At 40.7% G+C, this 12,379-nt stretch overlaps 1 protein-coding gene across 3 annotated transcripts in view; it reads right to left on the bottom strand.

The window, feature by feature from the left end:
• Positions 1–12,379, bottom strand: part of SLIT3 (slit guidance ligand 3) — a 433,663-nt gene that overhangs the window by 239,596 nt on the left and 181,688 nt on the right. The window lies entirely within an intron of this gene.

Here is a 12,379-nt window from a genome sequence, read left to right as displayed (position 1 = left end):
GCACCCAGCAGGGCTGCTCCACCATCTCTCCCCGCAGTGTTTTCAAGTCCTGACTTGGCCTCTCCTTGCCATATTCTGAGCTCGGTAGAATGGAGACTTTATTCTTTGCTGCTCCCTATGCCATCTGATTTTCAGGTCTCCTTATCTTCAGCATGCCTTCAGGAAACTGCATGTGAATAACAGTCCGCTCACAAACACCACAAGAAGGATTGTTTTACGAGACAATTATGGATTGCCAACAATTAGATAGAGCTTTCCAAACACAGGTGGCCCCTGACCCGTACTGCTCTGGTCACACAACAGCCAGGCAGGCTGTCACCACCTCCTGCCTCTAACTGATGTGCTGAGGGCACTGCTGGAGTTTGCAGGTTCAGACAGTCCTCTTTGCACAACTTAATGATGTCCTGCAGCAGCCCTGGTGATGCATGTTGCAGAGCAATTCTCTAAGTGATATGAAAGATCATGGTGAAGATCATCACTGAATAACTCTAACTGAAACAACAAATACAGAGGGTTGAATTAATGGCATACACAATGCAGCCCTACTGTCATCCCCAGCATTAGGAATAGTTTGCCAGAATTTTCAACTTGATTTATAGCAATTCAGACCTTCATAAATTCACCATATCCTTCATGACTTGTTATGAAACATGCCAAGCTTGACCACTCTTGACTAAGGCCACATGCAGTGCAAACACTTGGAGGAGGACTCCACAGAAAAACAAGCTTTCAAGGCAGAAGATATGAATGAGCTCTGACTAGCACTCTGCTACCACAGCCTCAGGCCAGAACATGACTTCAGTGCATTTTTTCTGTCCAAAAATAGCAGCGTAAGATGCAGTTTTCTGAACAGTAAAGTTTGAAAGGCCTTCTGAGATCATCTAGTACTTCTTCCTTCTTAAAGTAGGGTCAGCAAGAACAGCTTGTGAAGTTTCCAGATAGCTCCATCTTCTGTATTTCAATTTGTGCCCCTTGTCCTTTCACTCAGCACTGCTAAGAAGAGACCAGCTTTGTCACCTTTACTCTCCCCCATTGGTTATTTGAACAAAATGATGAATTACATTCCTACCCCACTGCCAGGCTTCTCATCTTAAGGCCAAGCAGTTCCAGCTCTCTCAGTCTCTCCTCCTTTGTCAGAGGCTCTGAAGCCCTTCAGCACTACTGTGGTGACTTGCTCAACTCTCCATTAAGTCCATGTCTTGTGCAGATGTCACAGTAATCAGGAACCAGATCCTATAGATCACATGCAATAAGCCATAGAAGAATGTTCTACACTGTCTTCAGCACTCAAGTCACAACCCCTACTTTTGCAATGTTTTCCAGGTGTAGTGCAACTATTTGACCAGGTACAGTTCTCATTTTGCATGAAAATACACACATCTGTCCATAGGCAGTGTCCTCACTTTTTTTTAGCAGCTCCTTTCTGCTGCAAGGCAAAACATTTATCAGACAGGATGCAAAGATTACTCCAGCAAAATGAAGCTAGTCTTCTGACATCATCTTCCTTGCTTAATGATAGCTCAGAGCAGCCAATAATGACTTAAATTGAGCCAAGATTCGCTGGACATTTTGTGCATATATTATTAGAAATTAAGATAGAAAAAGACTTTTAGTGAGGAAAGGAATGCTCTTTCTCCATTCCACATTTTGATGAATGTAGATTATTAGCTAGGAAACCGATCAAGAGAAATCTCTTTGTTTACAACTAATTCTTTTACTCCCATAGGTACGATAATGCCATACCTGGGCTGCCAATGCTTGCTGTGAAGCTACTGCATGCTTTACCCAATGACATGCACACAAAAGTGGGTTCCTGGTGCAGGGCAGCAGCTGGTGGTCTCACAGACATTGAGTTCAGCCTTCCTCTCCCACTACCAGTACAATGATTTCATACAGCTGACTTTCAAGATGAATTACTTGTGATGCATGCCTGCGTGAAGTCAGAATAAACCACTTAATTAGATTAACTGATCTAATAAGCAGGGAGCTGCACAAAGATCTTAAAGCTCCAGCTTTCTTCCTCTAGGGAAATCCTTCAAATACGTACCCTGAGGGACTTGTTACCATAATGACAAACAACAACTCTGTAAGATGCACCCAAATCACCCCAGGAATAACCTCTCTAGAGGTCTTAAAACACTTTAACATCAATTTTCAGGGTGAAAGAATGAAAACCCAGACAGTTACATGCATTAAAACATCAGATGTGTTTCACTGTAGGTGAAATACACAGTCCATTCCTTTAAATTAATACAAAAGACATTTCCTTCCCCTCCTTCGCTGATTCCCTCTCCCTTTTAAGAGTAGCATAGGGCATGCTGCTTTTTCCTTAAGAAGCACACCAGATTTCCTGTCTTAAACACACTCTATAATTAACAGCCAGCGAGTAATGAGTACCCAGGATATGTAAGTCTATTAGAGTGCTGGCAGTGCTAAAGTCTCATGCTGTTTCACTGTGGGCTCCACTTGAAGAGGTGATTTATGGAGGACATTTTTTCATTAAGTAATAGCAAATGGTTTCCACCCTCACAGTACCCAGCAATCTTCTGGGAACAGAACAGCAATATTGAGTTCTTTTCTGGAGAGGAACGTTTCAAGGACCTTGGCTAGAACATAAAATGACAATCATTTACTCAAGGTCATTAAAAAATAAGGGCAAATACAACCCAGAGGTTAAGCCTGGCTATACTCGACTGCATAAAATCTGTCAGTTACAGAAATAATACAGTTGTGCTCAAAACTAGCAAGGACTGTAACCGTACCCTCATAAAAATAAAGGGAGAGACAGATTGTCACCAAGCATCTCAAATTATCATTGCTATTGCTACTTCTTCTGTATTTATTATTGTTCATAAGCAGCTAAGCTCTTATTTCCCTTAATTACTCTAAATAATTCTACCTTGAGAGAATCATATAGAAGGCTCCACTATACAGTGACAAAGCTTTGGGTTCCGTCTGTGTGCCAGTTAATACCACAGTAACACTGGTAGCTAATCATTTCAATTACTGACTTCCTTCTCCCCTAGGAGTAACCGCACAGAAGAACAAAATATAATTACATTGGCACTCCTGCTATTGCATCTGCTTTCTCTGCAGTTCTCCAGTGCTATTTACTACAAGGCTGTGTCTGTTAATAGGGATTTCTCCACTGTATGGATATGCAAGAATTAAAATATTGTAATTATAATGCCTTGCCTTCCTAGGCAACTCATGTAAGGAGTTCAAATATTGTAATAGCATTAAAATAAACTTTATGATATTCATGGGAATTATTCTTCATATTACCAGTGACAGCACACCAATGTGCTGGCAGGTGTAGCAAAGTACTTTGCAGTCTTGGCTCCTCAAAATCCAGCCCTGATTTTTTAAAATGCTTTCCCTCATCACATTAATAAAAAAACTGTCTACATTGAAAGATCTCACTTAGGATTCCAAATAAGTATGCACAGCTACTAACACAGCTTCATTTTCTGAGATGCCAGGAACAGATTTGGCTGTGACCTGTTCCCACAAGATGGGAATACAGGGCCAAAAAAATCCCTTCCATATATTGAATTCATTTAATATCCCTTTTGAACACAGTTTTTGTTTCTTGATTCAGTACAGTCTTAAATCATGACAACAGGATGGAAAATCCTGTCTGTATAGTCCCAGTGTAATCCAGAGAGCGAAGAGGACACTGCAAAAATAGTTCATTTCACACACATCCCCCAGCCCTGAAACCCCCTCCATCCCTGCAGCACTACAGCAGAGGGGAATGGGCACAGTGCACAAGCAGCACCACCTCAGAGCTGCAGCTACGTGATCTTCTGAGAACAAGGACAGGGGTTTCTGTGGCACTCCTTGCAAGCACAGCCACGTGCACAGACGCATCGCACTCCTGAAAGCACGAGAAACTGGAAAGCACAATTTTCTCTCAACAGTAAGCACGTAGTTGGCTAGGTGTTTACTGTTCCATTTAAAATGAGTTTGCAATAGTCCAAACGTGACAGAAAAGAAACATTCAGGGCTCAATAATTTGTGTACTCGTTGCCACTTTACTGCTTTTCTTAATTTCTTTTCTTCATGGCCTCATATAACGGAGATTTTGCAAAAACTGCTCCTGGACAAAATGCTGCACTCTGGAACAAAAGCTGTTCTCAGACAGCTTGGTTAAAATACAGGAGGAGATCTGAAGCTCTTTCTGAAGAGGGGGAAATTGGAGAGAGGTCAGAGCTATGCTCGCTCTCGGGCATGGCACATGGATCCAGAGGCTCTCTGAAACACAAGACAGTCGGGACTCCTCATATGGGGCAAGCCCAGGGCTGCCTGGGAGGTGCAATGAATACAGTGACGTTTTGTGGATGCACTGGTCCCAACAGCTCTTTGGCCAGTTCTACACACACCGAGCATCACCTGCTGGGTAGCACACAGCCCCTGAGGCTGACAGGCTCTTTGCTGGGAGCCGTTCAACTCATACACAACACTGAGATGGTTATCACAAGCCCTACATGGTAAAGCACACTGCCCATAATGTGTCTGTGAAAACACTTCCCAACTCTTCATGACAATCATTATTTTATGCTCATCTGTTTTAATAACACAACTGCCCCGTGAGCACCCTAACGAAAGAAAGGATCATAGCTGCCGCTGTCCCCAGCCTGTTTTTCCACTTATGCTAACTTGAAATGTGCCATGTTTTCAAACACCCCTTCCTTTTCCTCTTCTGCCTGCCCAGATTTCTGCTCTCCCCAGCACTGCAAAGGGCTCCTATTCAGATACATTTGATAGTTCACTGAAAAGAAGAGGGTGTGTTTTTAAAAATACAAAACCTACCTTTTTAAATGATCACTTCAGCAAAAAACAAAAACCATCAGTTCCTTCAGTTTTAATACTCTCATTAATATGCAGGGATTCACTGAAATTTGTTACCTAAAGGAGAGCACTGGAGAGCACATTTGTTACCTGCTCAGGAGAGCACTGGAAGATATGCAGGGCAGTACCTACTGCACACACCTTTATTTCAGGGCAATCCATGCAGTACACTTAGTAGTCCTTAAATGGGACAGCTTGAGATACAAGAAGGAGTTCAGATTCTGTGCTCTTTGCCTTACTCAAAATTGAAAACAATTCATCTTCATTAATTTAATTGATGATGTTTAGCAATAAAGCCTGCACTAGAAGGAAAGCTCAGACATTTTAGGAGTGCTATTGCAGTGCTGTCCTTGGGCTACTAAGCAGAAGAAGTGATTGAGAGAACTGACTTCATGCCTACATTTCCAATGGCCAACATGCCATGTTTCACTCTATCAGAAGACTCTGCAATATTTTTTTTGCTTAGATAAGCAAAGATGTCTATGCTTGCCAAAGATGCCACCTTTCAATATGAAAATTTTCATTTCTACTGTTACTGTAACATGAATACATTTTGTATTATTTAATATAAAACCTATAATTAGTTGCCAGAGTTACTAAGTATTATTTACTGGTTTAATTATTCAAAAATGCATTTTAACAAAGGTTTGAAGGAAAGTATTTTCACTGTACAGCTATTAACTATTCTATATGGAAAGAAACCTGTTGGTATACAAAATAAAACTGACCCAAAGATGACTTGGCCTTAACCAAATCTGTCAAGTTTTCTCTGTTATTTTAAGAAAAACATATCAGTGTTTCTAAAGCATTTTGGAGCTTCCTCTTAAGTATGTGATTCTGAAGGTAAGACTCCGCAAACCAGGTAAACTACCAACTGACACCTCAGAATCCGTATTTGTCTTTCAAAAATACCCCCAAAATTCCCTTATGTAGAAAAATCATGGAATGCATTGATTCAGTGTTTAACGATAAAGGAAAAGTTTCATGAAACTGAAACATTGCCAAGATACCAAATAGGATTAAGCAAAATTGTTGGTAATAAAAGGATACTTGATCCACTTCTCTGATTTCAGCATTTCAAGCTAAATGACTTTGCTCTACCAAAAAATCTTGATTTCATATAAACAGTAGGTAGTTAAATTACCCTCTCCTTTCATTTCTTTATACTCTGTTAACTTCCAATGAAATCTCATTAGAGATGGATTTTCCAGCAGTATAGTACACTCAGCCATGCAGTGTATTTAATACAAGAGCCCCCCATTAATCCAGATGATTAAAATATGTACATATCCACCAGATTTTATGGCAAGTCTGCTTTAGGACCTGCAGTTAAACCAGCCACAGAGTAAAGCTTAGAACTGGGTAGGATATTTTTTCATTGTACCACCTCTGTGTGTGCCTGCTGGGAAAGCAGCCTGGTGCCCTTCTCTACCAACAGTTGCGGCTGAGCAGCATGACAGGCGACCTGCTGCAGGTTTAGACACGGCTTTGTGAGGTAAAACTGCAAATCAGGCTTCAAACTTTAGGGAAAAGCTGAATATAAAAAAAAGTTGAAGGAAAAGTGACATACAAACAGCACACACGGAAGTAACGCAAAATACTGCAGTCACATTATGCTAAGAACCAGGGAGGTCAAGCATTGCATTAGATCAGATGGCCTGTCCGCAAGTGCTCTCCTGGTGGAAAAAGTGTTTTCCATGTTTTCACAGATCACCCAGCATGTATTGATAACTGCAAGTTGACACCACCCCCTCTGTACATCTCACAGCTTTACAAAAGGCTTTTTCTCAAAGGAATGAAAATTCCTCGTGGAGATGGAAAGTTACCAAAAGCAGAGAGGAAACAGACTGATACATAGCAGATGAAATTCTGTGCCATTATCTATCGATGACAACTACCCCTCCTTTCCCGAGTCCCACCAAGCTGGGCAAAAGCCACATGAGAAGCAAGGAGCAGGTTTCCCTCCAGACCAGGACCTTCACCTCGCAGCCTCTTGGCCCAGCTGCAATGCTACTACATCCTCCATCACTGTCCTGTAACATCAGCACACGATGGCTGCAAAGAGTGCTGCTTACACCAGCCAGAAAATGGCACAACGTGGGATGGGGCTGAGGAGGCCTTTATCAAAGCCTGGCCCTGGAGCAGGAGTGACAGCTATCCTGCAGCTGCCCAGCCACGACAGCCTGTTTTCACACAAGCACAAAGCCATATGATAATGGGAAGTTGAAAAGATCCTGCTCTATATGATTTGTAATCCATAGTCTTCAAATATCCACATATAGTGGATAGCATTTTATAATTTATTGTAGGAATAAGACAAACTACTCTGTGTTTTTCAGCAGAGAAGGCTAACAATAATAACAATAATAACTATAATCACATTTTATATCCAGCACCTACTAAACAGAATTCAGACTTACAGCTGCTTACAGAAACAGCGAGATGTAGTGTCTGTATTAACAAATGTTGTACGCTTCAGAGTAAACACAACACTGAATAAAGTCAGAATAGGACAAATAAGAGATAGTGGTGAGTGTTCCTTTAAAACATTACACAAACGGTGACATAGCACTTGCAGCATGTAATTTCAACATGACTCTTAATGCCTTTGACAAAAATATATAGAAGGAATCCCAAGAAGCTCCATAATGATGAGTTTTTCTCACTATGTACTAAAATAAGACAGCTTTTAATATATAAATTGCATTTATGCAGGCCTTATATAATAAGGTTTGCAGAGTGTCTCTGGGGAAAACAGCACAAATCAATCATGCTGCAAGACAATACTGACGAGTCTCAGTACTCACAGCAGCCTGGGGATGCCAGAAGCAGCCTGCCCGATGTGCTCTGTTGTTGCTCCAAATTGAAAATTATATATGAAGGGAAAAAGGTCGTGGCCATGAATTTTCTAGTATTAGACACAGTGTGGATGAAATCACCAACACCCAGTTGGGCTCACTATCCACAGAGCTCTCGTGTCATTTTTAAATTCTTAATATAATCTGTGGGACATTAATACAGCCCTATAATGTCTATGTTTTATGACTATTCAGTATTAGTTCGTGTGAGAAAGACTGGAGCTTCGTGGTGTGAAATCAGCAGACAGAGCACTAATATTGCGAATTAAATCAGCCCCGGAATGCTGCCTCTGAGTTTTAGTAGAAATTAACTTTTAGAGCAAAGTTTGGGAGTAAATCTAATTAACTTCAAAACATTACCATCAAAAATAGATCAGTATAAGCATCCAACCCAGGAGCAACTAAACGCATTACAGAAAGTAATTGCAGCATCTTCACATCCTCATAAAAATATTGTGTCATCAAATCAATACAGCTGGAAGTTGAAGTTAAGACAACTGAACAGAGGAATGAGATCTGGCCTTACTCTCAACTTTTTATTAACTTTTTATATTGTCTTAGGCAGTATAGTGCTCCACCTACACATTTTTATTGCTTTCCTAATAATGATCACATCAATTGATCACCAATATTCTATGTTATATGTATATGCCATAAATACCATAACAGTTCTCATCATACTTCAAGAAAAGCAAAGTTAGCAGCAGCATATGCTAAAAGCCAATGCTGTAGTAGCAGAGCAGTCAAATACATTGCTGTTCTTAATAAAACCATACAACATTCAGATTTCAGATGAAAAATGTTCATTGTAAACACATAAAAACTGAGGATAGGTGCAAAAGTATCTGAGAGTTCAGAGACCTCCTGAACACCGTTTTCCTTTGATCCACTCAAATCTACATATACCTATGCTAACCCTTCTCAGTTTCACTGAATGAATTATGCTCCAAGTTTTCCTCCCTTGAAATAATAGGCTTGCAAAACTGAATTACAACCCCCTGAAAACAGAGATTTAATAGAACCATCAAAAGGACCACAGCTGCACTATTGGATACCGCCCTAATTAATATTACATAATCCATACAACACATGTGATCAATTTAGAGGTCCCAGGCGGTTCTTAAGTGAATGAATGCAATTTGTAAGCTCTGATCTGTCACTTCCACTTAGAGCAGAAGTGTCTACATTTCATATTACATTGTAATGCATGCTGTAAGCCTGTATCAGAACTCCAATTACTCATATAATGATCAAGTTTCATGGACATAATTAGGAAATGGGGAAGACAGGACCCATAAAGTCACAAGATGATGGCAGAGGAAATGTGGGGAGAAAGGGAAGAAAAAGTTACTAAAGGGTGAAGTGTAACATGCCTGGAAAGGCTACAGTTGATCATTGGTTGGCACCGTGGGGAAGAATTTGACACAACTTGCTTTACTTCAAGTTTGTTTTGCATGAAATGGCCAAAGGTAGCACGCCATACCTGTCACTTTAAAGGAATATCAGATGGTGTGTCTAGGTGAACTTTCTAGGAAAGCTTTCTACACGTCTTATTTCCTGAATAAGTTAAAACAAACTTTCATAGCTTCAGAAATTCATTTGATGTTAAAAATAAATGTATTAATTACCAGCACGTCATCAGCTGATGGGCTTTGGTGAGAAAATGAGCTTGCTTAGCTGAATCATGATCAGGAGCTGCAGTTTCTCAGTAAGTTTTACAGATTCCAAAATTTGACCAACTACACCTCATTGGGAGACCAAAAGTTCATGCATTATTTGGCTCCATTGCAGAAATAGGAAAACTGAAATGTATACACGAGATCATCTTAGCAGGATTAGCTCCCTATTTAAAATATGACAGGAATACCTTCATTTTATCAAACGAACAAACAAAAACCAACAAAATAAGCTTTGTGGCACTCTTAAAATCAACTTAGGATATTGCCCAGAAGATCATATGCATTGAAGGAAGATTAGGAAACGTCTAAATCTCATACAAAACAAAGCGTACAATTTGTTTTAATGAATCAAATCCAAGGAAATCTTTAAGGCAACATTTTTTCCTCGTCCAGAGCTCACATTCAGGTCACAGTGCTTTGAAATAAAGCCACTTAGAGCACAGGTCTGGGAAGGAGAGATGCAGGCTGGCAAACTCAGCTCCCATACCAACACTAAAGTCTCTTGTGCGGCTGTTTGCCTTTCTTTTAAAGCTACAATTCTTTGCAAGATACTGAAACAATTAATGTAGTTACAATCATCCAGTATTTCCTACACAGTGGTAAATCTTAGCCAGAACTAAAACAAATTAGATTTAATGTTTTAGTGTAAATAACCCAAAAACATGAGAAAAGATACTATAATTACAGTCACTAAATATGACTCCATATGATTATTAGGCTGACTTGGATCGGGAAATAGTCATGTTTAAAATGAACACATTTTTAATTTCATATATATATATATATATATATATATATATATATATTTCATATATATATATATATATATATATATTCTTTTTAAAGGGAAGTAAACCATTTTAGGAAGGGGTAGGAAAATCCACGGGGGCAACATTTGTGATGCTCCATTTTGTCCTTATTTAATTCTGTAGTAAAGATCCCATTGTCTTAAGTGAGAATACAGGAGGGCAGGAAAGAGACGAGCTGAGTTACACAGTTTCACTTAAAATCATGCAAGTGAAGAGCTGCGTGATAGACGTACCCAACCTCCTGTGAGGTAATGAAACGCAAACTAATGACTAATCAGTCTAATATTTGTTAGAACCATCTTTCAGAGAGAAGACACAGCATTGCACCAACTAGTATATGCAAAAAGAATTTGAAGATTGCAACTGCTGAAAGATTAGGATATCCCATTACGCTTACAATGGACGCTAACTGTGGTGGCCGTGTAGATGGCAACAGGCAGCAGTTGTGAAGAGAAAACAATTAGACATACACTTCTCTTTTCCACTGCTTAATTATTTACTACAGAAACCTGACCAGAGAACATGCAAGAGCTCCGGAGCACCGACACTTTTCCTGCACCACGTGTTAATCCGTGCAAGGAGCCAGCAGCACAGGGCCCTCCATCCCCACCAGCCTGCACAGACAGACGCTGCGCTTCGCTGTGCTCAGCCCTGCTCCATGGCTAATCTCTTTACAATGAGCTCAATCCACTTAACAGCAAAGAACGGTAAAACGTCAGAGTAATTGGATAACAGCCTGCCACTCTGTAATTATTCCATTAGGGTGGCAGGCAAGGTTTAAGCGGGGGACGCCTACCAGCACTGAGGGGTCACCATGGCCCTCAGCTGCTCCTGAAGGGAACTGGGACAGATGGACAGTGGAAGTATTTATGAATGGAAAGTAATACGTTAATGATATGAAGGAGAGTGTTATTTCAAGCATATAATAAAATAGACCATAATATTTCTGCTGAATTTGCCTGAGATTGACCATTACATTAATAATCAGAGTGCCCTCAAGTCTGTATCCATGCCACACGCACGGGTCCACCAGAGAAGGTAGAGCCAATCCTCACTCGTGTGGACCAACAGTGACATCTGGGGGAGAGGCAGGATGAGCAGAGGGTGTTGCATTTCCTCAAGTAGTCAGAGCCAGCAGAGATGAGCTGCAAGCAGCTCCCACCCGGCACACCTGGCCTCCTGCCCTCCCATGCATCAAACACACTTTGCAGAAGTAACTCCTTAACATCCGGGCTCCCCACTATTGCCACTGGATCTGAGCACCTGAGGCTCAGCTGAGGAACAGGGCTGCTGAGGTCACCCCACACTGTTCCACACCCAAAAGAAGTGTATGAATATTTATATTCTTATGGTTAGTTATGAACAGCATAAACACTGCTCACTACAGGTGTAAAATTATTGTAAAAACATTTGTTTATTTTGCTTAAAAGGAAATAAAGAGCCACAAGTGGAATTAAAGTGTCATTTTGGACTAAAACTATAAAATTTCTCAAATAAATGAGATCTTCCAGAAGTTTTTAGGGATCAAAAGCTCCCCTTGGAAATCTCTGAAGTTTGTGTTAATTATGGAGTGAAAATGCAAACTTAATTATGCACTGAACAAAGGAATAGACAACTCCCACACATTCTCCTTGCCTCCTCCCCATCTATACTGGCTTCTCAACTCCCACACTTGACTTCTCAGCTCCCTCTGAACAACCTGACCACAGCATCACTGTTTATTTATTCATCCATATCTTCAGGGCAGAGGGCCGCGGAGCATTCCAGCCTGCACTGGGCAATCCCCCATTTCCTCTGCTGCGGTACAGGAAGACAAGCAGCCTCATCAAACAGATGGGATCTCCGCAGAGCTCTCCCAATGGGGCAAGCTTGCACTGGATGCCCCAGTGGGGCAGCAGCAGCTTCCATGGCCTTGCATGCACTAGAAATAAAAGATGGACTAAGCAGTTCCAGCTATTTGCTGCAGTTGCTTTACTCAGTGGGTGGCCCTAGCAAAAAGATCTAATATTCCAAAAATAAACTCTAGATCTTCAACAAGTATTTTGGCATTCCAAAGAGCTGTGGTACCTGTGATAGCACATTGTCATCAGAAACTTTTATCTTCAGTTACTATAAATCTGATTACCAGAAAAACAGAGTTGTTCAGTAGTAAGTTGACAGCAGCACTTTCCTTTTTCCT

Source organism: Excalfactoria chinensis, chromosome 13 (assembly GCF_039878825.1).
Source record: "Excalfactoria chinensis isolate bCotChi1 chromosome 13, bCotChi1.hap2, whole genome shotgun sequence".
Classification (NCBI taxonomy): domain Eukaryota; kingdom Metazoa; phylum Chordata; class Aves; order Galliformes; family Phasianidae; genus Excalfactoria; species Excalfactoria chinensis.
This window is presented reverse-complemented; position numbering and strand designations above follow the sequence as displayed.